An 11,353-nucleotide genomic window follows, 5' to 3' on the forward strand; every position below is an offset into this window, starting at 1 on the left:
ATGAAATCATGGAGATTAAAGAACATAAATCTCAATGATGAATGGGCCAAAGAAGAATCAAATATTTTTGGAACTAAATTAAAATGACAAGACAACACAACAAAAGTTATGGGATATGAAAAATGCTCCTAAGAGAGAAGTTTATGTCTCTAGGTGCCTACATTAAAGATCAGAAAGAGAACATGTAAATGACTTAATGGTACAACTCAAGAATCTGGAAAGGCAAGAAAAAAACAAACACAAACCCAAAAGACGAAAAGAAATAATAAAAATCAGAAAAGAAATTAAAGAAATAGAAACAAAGAAAAAAAACAATGAATCAATGAATCTAAGAGATGGTTCTTTGAAAAGATAAACAAGATAGACAGACCCTAAGTCCAGTGAACCAAAAGAAGGAGACAACAAATCCAAGTGGACAGTACAGATACAAATGGGAAAACCACAACAGACACACAAAAAGATCCAGAACATTATAAGGGAATACTTTAAAAATCTTAACTCTATGAAATGTTTTATTCTTTTTTTATAGGTTCTACATTTTAGCTTTTTAAGTTTTTTTTAATTTTAAGGAATTGTTTTAATATAGTTTAAATTATTTTACATAATACAGAATTCAGGACACAAACAGTTAAATCATAGGATAAAGTAATTTATAAGGAAACATCTCAAATAATCTTGATCATCTTTAAACTACCATGCCCACTAGCATCTTCCCATAACCCCCTCCCCACCTGGAGTTCATACACTTTGTCATCCCTGTTAAGGCCCACTGTGTTGCACTGTTCCTCAGTGCAAATGTGTCTACTGAGTCTATCCAGCCTATCTGAGTCTGCTGTTTTAGGAAGATCAGCTCTTCTTCATCTAGCGGCAATCAGGTGACGCCATTCGTTCTGTCGAACGCCCCCAAGCCCACCAGGCTTGGGTCTTCAACAAGAAAGAAACTTAGACAAAAGTCTGAAGTTTTCTGAGGAATTTATTTAAAGAAAGGCAGCTACAGGTAGGGGAGTTATTACAAGAAGGCTGCTGCTGTTGTGGGGTTCACAGATCTTATATAGGACTCAGAGCTGGGGTCACCAAGGAGATTTTCCTAACAGAAACAAAAAGGTAAATATGGATACAGCACGTAGCTGCATCTTCCGGTGCCCACAGACTGAACTGAAACTAACTTTCTAGAAGATCTGATTTATCATGCAGGTACAGCCTGTCAGGTCAAACCGCTGAAGCGGAGAGCTCAGAAGCTCTTAAAGTGGCAATCTTCTAATTTCGAATGCTTCTGTCAAGCATGGCTCCCAACATCCTTCAGATAAGATTGGGGTGTACTGTTCATTTTCCCAGCTCTATTCTGGGTTATTGTCTCCCTGAGTGTGCATGGAACTTGTATATGCTGATACCATTGCCATAGAATCATACGAGCAGGTTCACAGGAGTTTGTAGAACAGTTTCTAAATTGGTCATGCGCCTCTTTCCTGGCTCTTGCAATCTTTCTGCCACCCTCTTCCATGATGGTCCCTGAGCCTTGGATGGTGAAGTTTAATAAAGGCATACTGTCCAAGGACAATCATTCAGCAGACTCTTGATCTGTACACTTTGGACATTTATGACCTTTTGCATTCCTGGTCCTCTGCCGCATAAGGGAGCTTCATTATTGAGAACTGAGAACTTCGTTAGTCCTCTTCTTTATCCCTGTTCTATATTCCATGAGCCTTAAGTGTAGAGGTTGCATTGTAGATGTGTCCATTAGCCTTGGGTGTTCATAGTAAATTTCCATGTGTGTCCAGTTTTGGTACTCGGCAATAGTCTCTGACTGGTTCAAAACAAGCTTCTTTGATTAGTGGTGACTGGGATATTTATCTGTAAATATAAGGATACATATTTTGCACATAGTAAGAAATCACAATAATCTAAAAATGTAACAGTCTTTGGGTTTGCTCTGAGATCTATGACAACTCCAACCATGTGTATTAGGTTATGTTCACAGTACACACTTGAGTGTCCTCCCTTTGAGTGGGCTTTTAATCAAATTAGGTAGCTGTCAATTGCCCCATGATAAAAGTGCCACTATTGCAACAATGATGTATTCTGTGCTTGCCATTGATGCGATTATTTGGTCTGGAAGCTCGTGTCGGATCATCCATTGATGTTTTCCCTTGGCACCTTCATAGCACTCTCGAAAGCTATGAGATCTAGCCTTTAGGAGAAGTGGTTTCAGGTGAGTTGCAGGTCTATAGCTCCTAATTCTGTGTCCGAAGTATGTTCTGTCTTCAGCAGTAGGGTCTTACCTTCAAGTTTTAGGAGGCCATCAAGGGCTGGGGCAGTAGCCTCAATAACTATGGGACTGTCTTGGGGAAGGTATCTCCTTTCTGTCACTGTTTCTTGTTATGTACCCTTTAGCTATGCACAAGGATTCATGTAGAGATAATGTATGTATAATTTGTCAGTAAGTTGTTGGACTTATGTAGTTCCCTCTGGGTTTCTAATACTAGCTGAGCATTATTTATCTCTCTTCTCTCTCTCACACACACACTCTCTCTCTTTTTCTCTGTCTAACCCTTCTGCCATGGTTTCCACATTTAAAGTGTCCCCATTTTCCCAATTTCTACCTTGATAATACCTGTCTCCTATGGTCCCACCTCTCTTGGCCTCCTTCTTTCCCTCTATCCACAAGATTCCTTGTATAATCCTCCCTTCCGCCTTCCAATTAAATAATCCCATATTTATCCATTTCTCTTAGTGTCCTCTGTTTCCTACTGTTCTTTTTGCTCAGGTTCTTTCTTTCCCTTTACCTCTCTGGTTCCTTTTCATTATTCTGGTTCCTGTATTTACGCCTGGATACATACTCACGTATAAGGATTTGATGCGAGGATCCACATATGAGGAAGAGCACGCATCGTTTGTTTCTCTGAGTCTGTGTTACTGCACTTAGTGTAAAAGTTTCTAGTTCCATCAATTTACCTGCAAATTTCATGATTTCATCTTTATTTACCACTGAGTAGAACTACATTGTGTAAATGTACCACATTTTCATTATCCACTTGTCATTTAAGGGACACTTAGGTTGCTGCCATCTGTTACCTATTGTGAAAAGAGCAGCAACAAACATGGATATACAGTGTGTCTGCAATAGGAGGAGTACTTTGGGTATATGCCAAGGAGTGGTGTAACTCAGTCAAATGGTACATTCATTTTTAGTTTTATAAGAGTTCTCCCATAGCTTCCCTCCCCCCACTAGAGCCCTTATACTCTGATATAAGTACAAGCACTTATACTCTTATATTCCCTACTACTGTCTGCTGTGTTGTCAGCACCCCCAGCCATTCCTTACTACTTATCCATCTGGGGAGTCTAGTCAGCCTAGACTAGAGGCCTTTGTTTTAGGAAGGTCAGCTGTTCCTCATCTAGCAGCAATCAGTTGTCAATATTCCTTTAGATAAGATTGGGGTCTGCTGTTCATTTTCCCAGTTCTATTCTGGGTTACTATCTGGAAGTCCCTTTGGCAAGAGGCTATGGGAGGGTGCCATCTGGGAAGTGGGTGTATAGTCGAATAAGTTGGTTTGGAATGTTCTGTGTGATACACAGACACACACACAACAACAACAACAACTACTACAAAATTTTTTAAATGTATTATATTTGAGGAGAAAGCATGGAAATTTACACCATGTTAATTAGTAGCGGAGATAAACACCACTGTTGAAATCTACCTGATGCCTTTATTGACATACACAGGCACCAATCATCTGAGTGCAACCAATTATGACTAGTAATAATCAGATACATACAGATTAGAGATGCATGTGCCAACATCTCAATGTTAGTAGCAAAAACAATGAGTCTTTCTTCAAGGAACAATATATTCTAAAATGAAATGGAGAAATTTTTAAAGGTTAAAAAACTCATTCAATTCTATGTCTTACAGGGCTTATACTGAGTTCAGTATTGTATAACATAACTGTATTAATTCAACCGTGAACCTAGAAACTTACAGTCACTTTTGAAATAGATATACTCTTTCTCTGGAGTGTATTACTGAATACGTTAAAGCTGTAATGAAATGCATCTTCTAATCATGTAGCTATTAAAAATTTTAAAAAAAGAGTTCTCCAACACTGCTTTCCATAGGGGTTGAAGAAATTTTCAATCCAATCAGCTGTGGATGAGCATTCCAGTTTCCCAACATCTTCTCCAACATTTGGTATCATTTGTTCTCTTGATGTTAGTCAGTCTGACTGGGAAAGGTGAAATCTTAAAGTGGTTTTAACTTGCATTTCCCTAAATGCTAACGATTTTGGACACCTTTTAAAATGCTTCTTAGTCATCTTTATTTCTTCTTTTGAGACTGCTCTGTTTAGACCCTGTTGCAGGTTTCCTCGTGGGTCCAGCCCTTGAGAGACTGCAGAGAATGAGGCTTCTGGCTGAGGTGGGTCTGATTGGCAAGGAATCAACACACAGACTCCAGGAGCCAGATGAGAGCAGGCACTAGGCGAGGTGCTGCAGACTCATTTAATGTCAGGAAGTGCAAGCTTTATATACCTCTCCCCCTGCCCCCATGTCCCATAAGTTGGTGTATCACTCCCTGATAGATCCCCTTATCCGGGAAGGACCCCCTCATCAGGGCAGATCATAGGTTGGCTATTTTGCAGAATCATGGGCTGTGCTCTCAAAGCAGAAGCTGTATTCTCTTAGTGCAGCCTGTGCTTAATCCTGGCACTTCCTCTCCTACATATCCATCCTTTTTTATTATAGAAAGGTCAGTGGGAGCTGAGATTCTTTGCCTCAACATAGTTGACCCCACCTCAGAGGACCCCCAGCTTGATGGACTATGCCTGTCTTAGGTCGTCCTGACCATCAGGATCTTAGCCATCATTGACTACCAGCTCTGGAAGGGTGTGACCTCTGGCATGACCATGTGAGGGAGGGAGAGGGCAAGAAGTTACAGAGTTGCTTCTAGGATGTCAGCAAGCCAGACCTGCTGGACCTCAGGGGGTGGTGTTGAAGTCTGGATCCTTAAGCATTTTGAGAACCTGATACACTGAGTAATTTACTTGGTTTTATCTGTGGAAGTGTATAACAAGCCATTTTATGAGCAAGGAAAGAATTAAGACTATGATACCCAAGAGCAAATAAGTAACAATCCATGAAGGGTCAAACAAAGTTTTAATTTTGACCAAAGTTTGTCGAGGAACCCAGTGTTTATATTTAATGTCTGAGCCCATGTATAATTTAGGGAGATGGTCTGGTCAGTGAGCAAGTTGGAGTAGTTGAGAAACTTTTGGCTCCAGTGGCCATGGATATACTGTGAGAGTTCCATCCTGGGCGTAGGGAGGTTATCTACTTTGTAAGTTGTGAGACACAAGGGTTTGAACTGTGGGTCACAGGCCATTAGCATCATCTGTTTGATGATCGCCATCTCTTCACCAAGGAGGTCTACCTGTTGTTGGATGACAGAAATAGCCTGGAAGAGGTGTTGATTAATACGAGACTGAGTATGTAAGGCTGAAAGGTTTTGGATACTACCTTGTTGAGTATTTCCACGGTAGTGAAAGATTTAGTGATAGCAACAGCAGCAGTGGCTGCAGCCACCAAGAAAATGATAATGGCAGTGACGATTGTAATATTAAAATCTCTGTAATATTAAAATCTGTAATATTAAAATCTCTCTTGACCTGGGGGAAGGGCTGGATAGCTGTCTGTTCCATGAGGGTGACAGCATGGAAATGAGTGCCATTAGGAATGGGAACCCAGATTGCTGCAGGTTTGTGCACAAAGAGAACAAGAGAAGCTGGGAAAATCCAGCATTCCACGAGACTGCAGTTAGCGAGGGAGCAGTTAAGTGCATCTTCCAGGTCACTCGTGACATTAGCAAGAAGCAAAGCAAACAGAGGATGGACACAAATGGTCGAGGAGAAAGAAAAAGAAATGTTAACAGAGACTTCATTAAGTGTCCAAGTTGGGTCTGTGACACCCGAGGAACTCGTCTCTGAGTTATCATCTGTATATGTACCATTAAAGATGGCTCGACCTAATACAAAGAATAGAGGATTCAAATCCAGGCAAGCCACTGGCCCTCAGAGCTCCCAGGCCCCCCTGACAGTGTCTTTACTCATGGGGTAAGGGTAGACATAAGAGTAAGGTTTTGCAGACACAAGGTGTCTCCAGGCTGCCAGGCTGTCACCTGTTGTGATGTTAAAGAGGGAGTGAAAGTGAGAGACATTAGTGGAGGAGGGGTTAAGGGCTGGGCTGAAGCAGAGTGATCCTGCAAGGGACCATGTGCTGTTTATGGGATGGGACACGTGAATCAATTCCATGGTGGGGAGATCAAGGGATTCACTAGTAGTAAAGAGAACTTGGAAAGTTGGTGACTGTTCATCTATAGGGAGGATCAGAAGTGGTAAGGGAACCAGTGCCCAGAGATCTGAAGCCAGGGAAGAAGAACAGCCAAAGGACAAAAGGTTGCCAAAGATAACAAAGCCCCAAAGGATGTCATGGCTTATTAAGCTCACAGTCTGGTCTCCAGATGGGGTTACATTGCTGGCCAGATGTCTCTTGATGGAATCCAGATGGGGGTTGTAGCATACTGTGGAAATGTGCAAGCGTATCCTCATCCTTGTATCAGGATGTGGGCTGGTTTCTGCCATGGAGATGAAATCAGATCCCTCCACCTAACTGGTGGCAGGGGCATAGCTCGAGGCAAGAAGGACCAATGTTTGTATGCTGGACTGAGATCCCCGTCATCAAACATGAGGAAATTAAGGTGGAACAAAGCCTCAGTATGAGCCAGGTGAGGGTTACTTTTGGCATCAGCCAATGGGCTTTTAGGCAGGAGGGACTTAAATGTCCTGTTGGTCCTTTTGACAATGGCTTGTCCTTGCAGGTTATAGGGAATACCAAGGCTATGTTTGATTCCCCAGGAGGAAAAAAATTGTTGAATTCTTGAGAGGAATAAGCGGGCCCATTATCAGTCTTAAGTGCCCAGGGTACACCCATGATTAGCATGGCAGACTTTACAGCTTTAATGACGTGTAGTCTATTCCCCTGAGAGCTAAAGCATATGTAAGGGAGGAGCATGTGTCAACTACAACATGAACGAATCTCAATTGCCCAAAAGGGTGTTAGTGAGTCACATCCATCTGCCAAATGGCATTGGGTATCAAACCATGGGGATTCACTCCTCCCCTGTTAAGGGTCCTGAGAGGCATAAGTGGGGCACAAGTAGCACATGAGTAGACAGGTGCTTGCATTTGGACATGGGGATTTCTACGAGGAGTATTATGAATACTCTGAGGGGACAGGTGGAATTGTTGATGTAAAGCTCTTGGTTTTTCTAATGGGATAGACTGGACTGTCATGATCAGGGCATCTGTGGTGGCATTCCCCAGAGCTAGGATTCTGGGAATTGAAGTATGTGAGCAGATATGTGAGATGTACCATGGGTAACTTCTATTTTCTAGGCATTCCTGTAGCTTGACCATAGTGAGTTAGAGTGGGGTGGAGGAGTTTATAACATGAGAAAAGGCAAGGATTTTAGCGACCTGAACAGCATATGGGCTATCAGAAAAGAGATTGAGGAGTTCATCCTGGCACTCTGTTAAGTTCTAAGTATAGCAAGAAGTTCTCCCAACTGGACAGAGCCAGGATTAGGGACGATGTGGGTGATGTCCTTTATTCCAGGATGATGTATCAGGACCCCATAGCTCTTCTTAATAGCATCCGAAGAGGCAATGGTCGCTTGGGGAATTGGGGAAGAAGAAGGAGTGCTGTGGGGCTTAACTTCGAGTGACAATGAGAGAAATGTCAGAATTCTTTTGTCTTGGAGCAGGTGATTGTCAATGGTGCCAGGGAAGCCTGATATCATGGTCTGAAAACTTATGGAATCATCCCAGAGTGCCTGTACACTATGGAGGGGAAAGGGGAGCATGATAGTGTCAGGTTCCCTATTGAAGGTTCTAGCTTGAGTGCACAGTTTGACTGCCAAATTAAAGGCCAAGCTCAAACTTGGAGGAAACCTGCTGGAGCTCTGAGTATGAGAGATGGATGCAGATAAGCGGCCCAGTCTGCCAAAGGGCACCAAGGAAGCCAGAAGAAGTCAATAACACTAAAGCCTGTAGGGATTTTAAGGACGCATACCTGTCGAGGATTGTTGATGATAGCAACTCAATGATTTTTTTGCAATAAGGCAATGGCTAGGGGAGTTAAGTTATTCTTTGCTGAAGGGCAGGATGGGCCCTTCAAAAGAAAAAACAGCACTCCCAGTTCCTCTGAGGAAATGGGCAAGATTGGCTTAAGCCGATTTATGGTGCCACAGAGTTGTTGAAAATTGGCTAGTATATAGACCAACTTTGAATTAAAGGCAGGGGGCATAGGGCGTATGCCGTCCAAAATGTTATGCCCCAAAAAGGTATAAGGAGGCAACTCCTGTAGCTTATCTAAGATGATAGACAAGCCAAGGGATGATAAAGAGTCTCTGGTTACCCTGCAGAAAAATTGTGGGTTATGGTGGGACAACAGAATGTCATCCATATAGTCAATAAAACTGTACTCTATGAGGGCTGGTTGAAGTGGCTCAAAGAGACAAAAAACTGACAAATAGTAGAACTGTTTTTCATTCCCTGGGGAAAGACTTTCCATTGATATCTGACGGCTGGCTTGTGGAAGTTTGGTTCCCAAACCGTAGAGGCAAAGTGATCATGATCCTGGGGGCCCAGCAGGATTGAGAAGAAGCAATCCTTAATATCAAGTGTTATGATATAGTGAGACTGAGGAATAGCACCAGGGTCGGGCAAGCCAGCCTATGTCTAGCCTGTTTTGTCCATTTGGTCATTAATGGTGCATAAGTCCTGAAGCAATGTAAAACGGCCATTTTTTTTTTTTTTTTAAATAATGGATGCTGGGGTATTATATTTACTAGTGGATGGTTCCAAATGTCCAAGGTCCAGCTGTTCCTGGACCAAATTTTTGAGGATAGACAATTTAGGTTCTATAATAGGCCACTGCTCCACCCAGATCGAATCCGTCTAGATCCAGGTAAGTGCGATCGGTGTGGGAGACTCCTTAGGGGATGTCCCAGGGAGGGCAGTGGTCCTTAGAATTGGGGGTGCTGGTCAGAGCTCCAGTAACTCCCAGAGAGCCCAAGTTTATCGTGGGCTATGTCACCATAATAAAAGGCCTGATTGTCTTTGGTAAGGACCACACCCATGTCCTGTAGCACATCTCAATTCCACAAGTTGTGGGGGATGTCAGCCACTATGGGAATGAATGTGCCCTTATTTCCATCTAAGTCCTTCCAGTGTACTGCTTGGATGACCAGCTTTGTGTCCTGGCTGCCCCCCCCCACTCCCTTAATGTGCAGGCCAGCCCGATATTTCCAATGGGGAAACCAAAGAGACTCCACTCTCAGTGATGATGGTAACATCGGCTCCCATGTCCACTAGGCCTTTCACAGCAATCCCATCTAGAAATAAGGTCATTAGGGGGCAGTGATTAAGAATCGGAAGGGTCCATAAAATCTGTCTCGTTTCTCCTCTTACTTTCGGGGCTGAGGGGTGCCCTGGGTGGATTTTAAATGAGTCAAGTCTGATAGGGGCTGTGACTTACAATCTTTTGCCCAATGAAATCCTTTTTGCATTTGGGTCAGTGGGTCTTGGGATGAGCTCCATTGTTTGGGCAGTCCCTGTGGAGATGTCCTGTCCTAACGCAGATCCACCAGCCATCTTTTGAATAGGAGGGAGTGGGCCTCCCCAGTAATAAGGGTGCCTCTAAGGTGGAGGTGAGGGCCTCAATGGGCCCTGTCCTGTGGTCTAAGCCCCTACTTGCAAGTATCATCATTGCAGACAGGCACTATAGCATTGCAGGTAGGGATATTCAGGCCCTCCCCTGTCTGTTGTTTGATAAGTGTATCACGGGTGGGTACAGACCCCATCCTCCATTCCACAGCCCTAGTTACACGGATGAGGAAGACCGTGAAGGACTCCCCTGGCTGCTGAATTAAATTTTGGAAGAATGCCTGTGGGTCACGGGGGGAGCAATACTTAAGGTCCTTGAAGGCCAGGTCACTAACATGTTGGTAGTAAGTATGAAGGCCAATAATGGACTTGGAAATGGGATCAATATATTGTCCACATCCTGTGAACATATCCAGAGTAATATTAAGGCCATATTGAAGGTTGAGACATGGCTGATTTTCAGCCTGATCGTTGTAAGCCAAACACCAGCTCAGGAAGACTCATGGCTTTAATACGGCCTTTAATAACTTATCCATTTGTAATGGGTCTGAAACTGCATGGCCTATTGGCAGAGGACTTGGTGAAAATATGGGGAGTCGGCGCCTGATTCATTGGCGGCTTTGTGGATGAGTGCAAGGTCCATGAGAAGGGTGGGCACACATGGCTGGTGTGCATTATTTGGGCCGACATTAACCAGAAAGGCAGACAGTGTCTGCCAAGGGGGAGCAAGGAGTGGCCAGGTTGTGGGGGGGTATAATGAACGGGAAGTGCATCAGAACATAGTACCTTCCAGGGGTACTGGGTGCTGGTGTCTCCGATGTTGTGGCTTTGAAAGCGGGGTCTGAGATAGAGGCAAGGGGCCCCCTTTCTCATCTGGATCGACCTCGTGGCTGGTTCCCATATCAAGGTCAGTGGGGGTTGATGTAATGACAAGGTCTACACTGGCCTGATCCTGACAATGCTTATTGTGGGCTGAAATAACTTCTTCAGGGGAGGAGGACTTAAGGCTGGCAATGATAGCTAAAAGGATCAGAACAAAAGAGGCAGGGGGAATGACTCCCAATCCTACTTCCCTTTTTCAGGCCAAGAAAAGGACCCACATCCAGAGGTCAGGATCCCACATATTCTTGATAGAGACCCAAGGAGCCACGTTAGTGGTTTCATCCCAGAAATTATCAATATCTTTTGGTTTAACTTTAAGTCCTGGAGTACTAAGGAGCGATTTGAGAGCTGCCGTTTGTGGCTCCTTGCACTGTGGTGGTAAGTTGCCCATCATGGGAAGGTATTGTCAAGGGAACTCACTACCAAAGTAAAAGGCAAGGGTGAGTACCAACAGGGCACAAATGAAGTAAAAAAGGACCAGGAGCCACTCAGATGTAAACTGCCCCAATATGATAAGGTGTATTGGATCCAAATGTCTTGTGCTCAGTGAGGGACTTCTGGAGGCCATGACATCTCCAGCCATATGCTCACACAGTGTCTCCAGGACAGGCAACAGGATGACCCAATGCCTAGGCTCTGAGTTAGGCGTGGATCAATTCTTACATGAATTCACCGAGGTGAGCCAAGGAATAAAAGGTGCTGGCGTGGACTTCAAGACCACACAGTGGAGTGTGCCTTTTCTGATTTAACAA

General features: G+C 43.7%; 1 pseudogene; it reads right to left on the minus strand.

Annotated features, from left to right (window-relative positions):
- Positions 1–10,620, minus strand: part of LOC115070330 — a 36,597-nt pseudogene extending 25,977 nt beyond the window's left edge.
- Between the last annotated feature and the right edge of the window lie 733 nt (positions 10,621–11,353).

Source organism: Nannospalax galili, unplaced genomic scaffold (assembly GCF_000622305.1).
Source record: "Nannospalax galili isolate Female #2095 unplaced genomic scaffold, S.galili_v1.0 scaffold896, whole genome shotgun sequence".
In the NCBI taxonomy this organism is placed as follows: Eukaryota; Metazoa; Chordata; class Mammalia; order Rodentia; family Spalacidae; genus Nannospalax; species Nannospalax galili.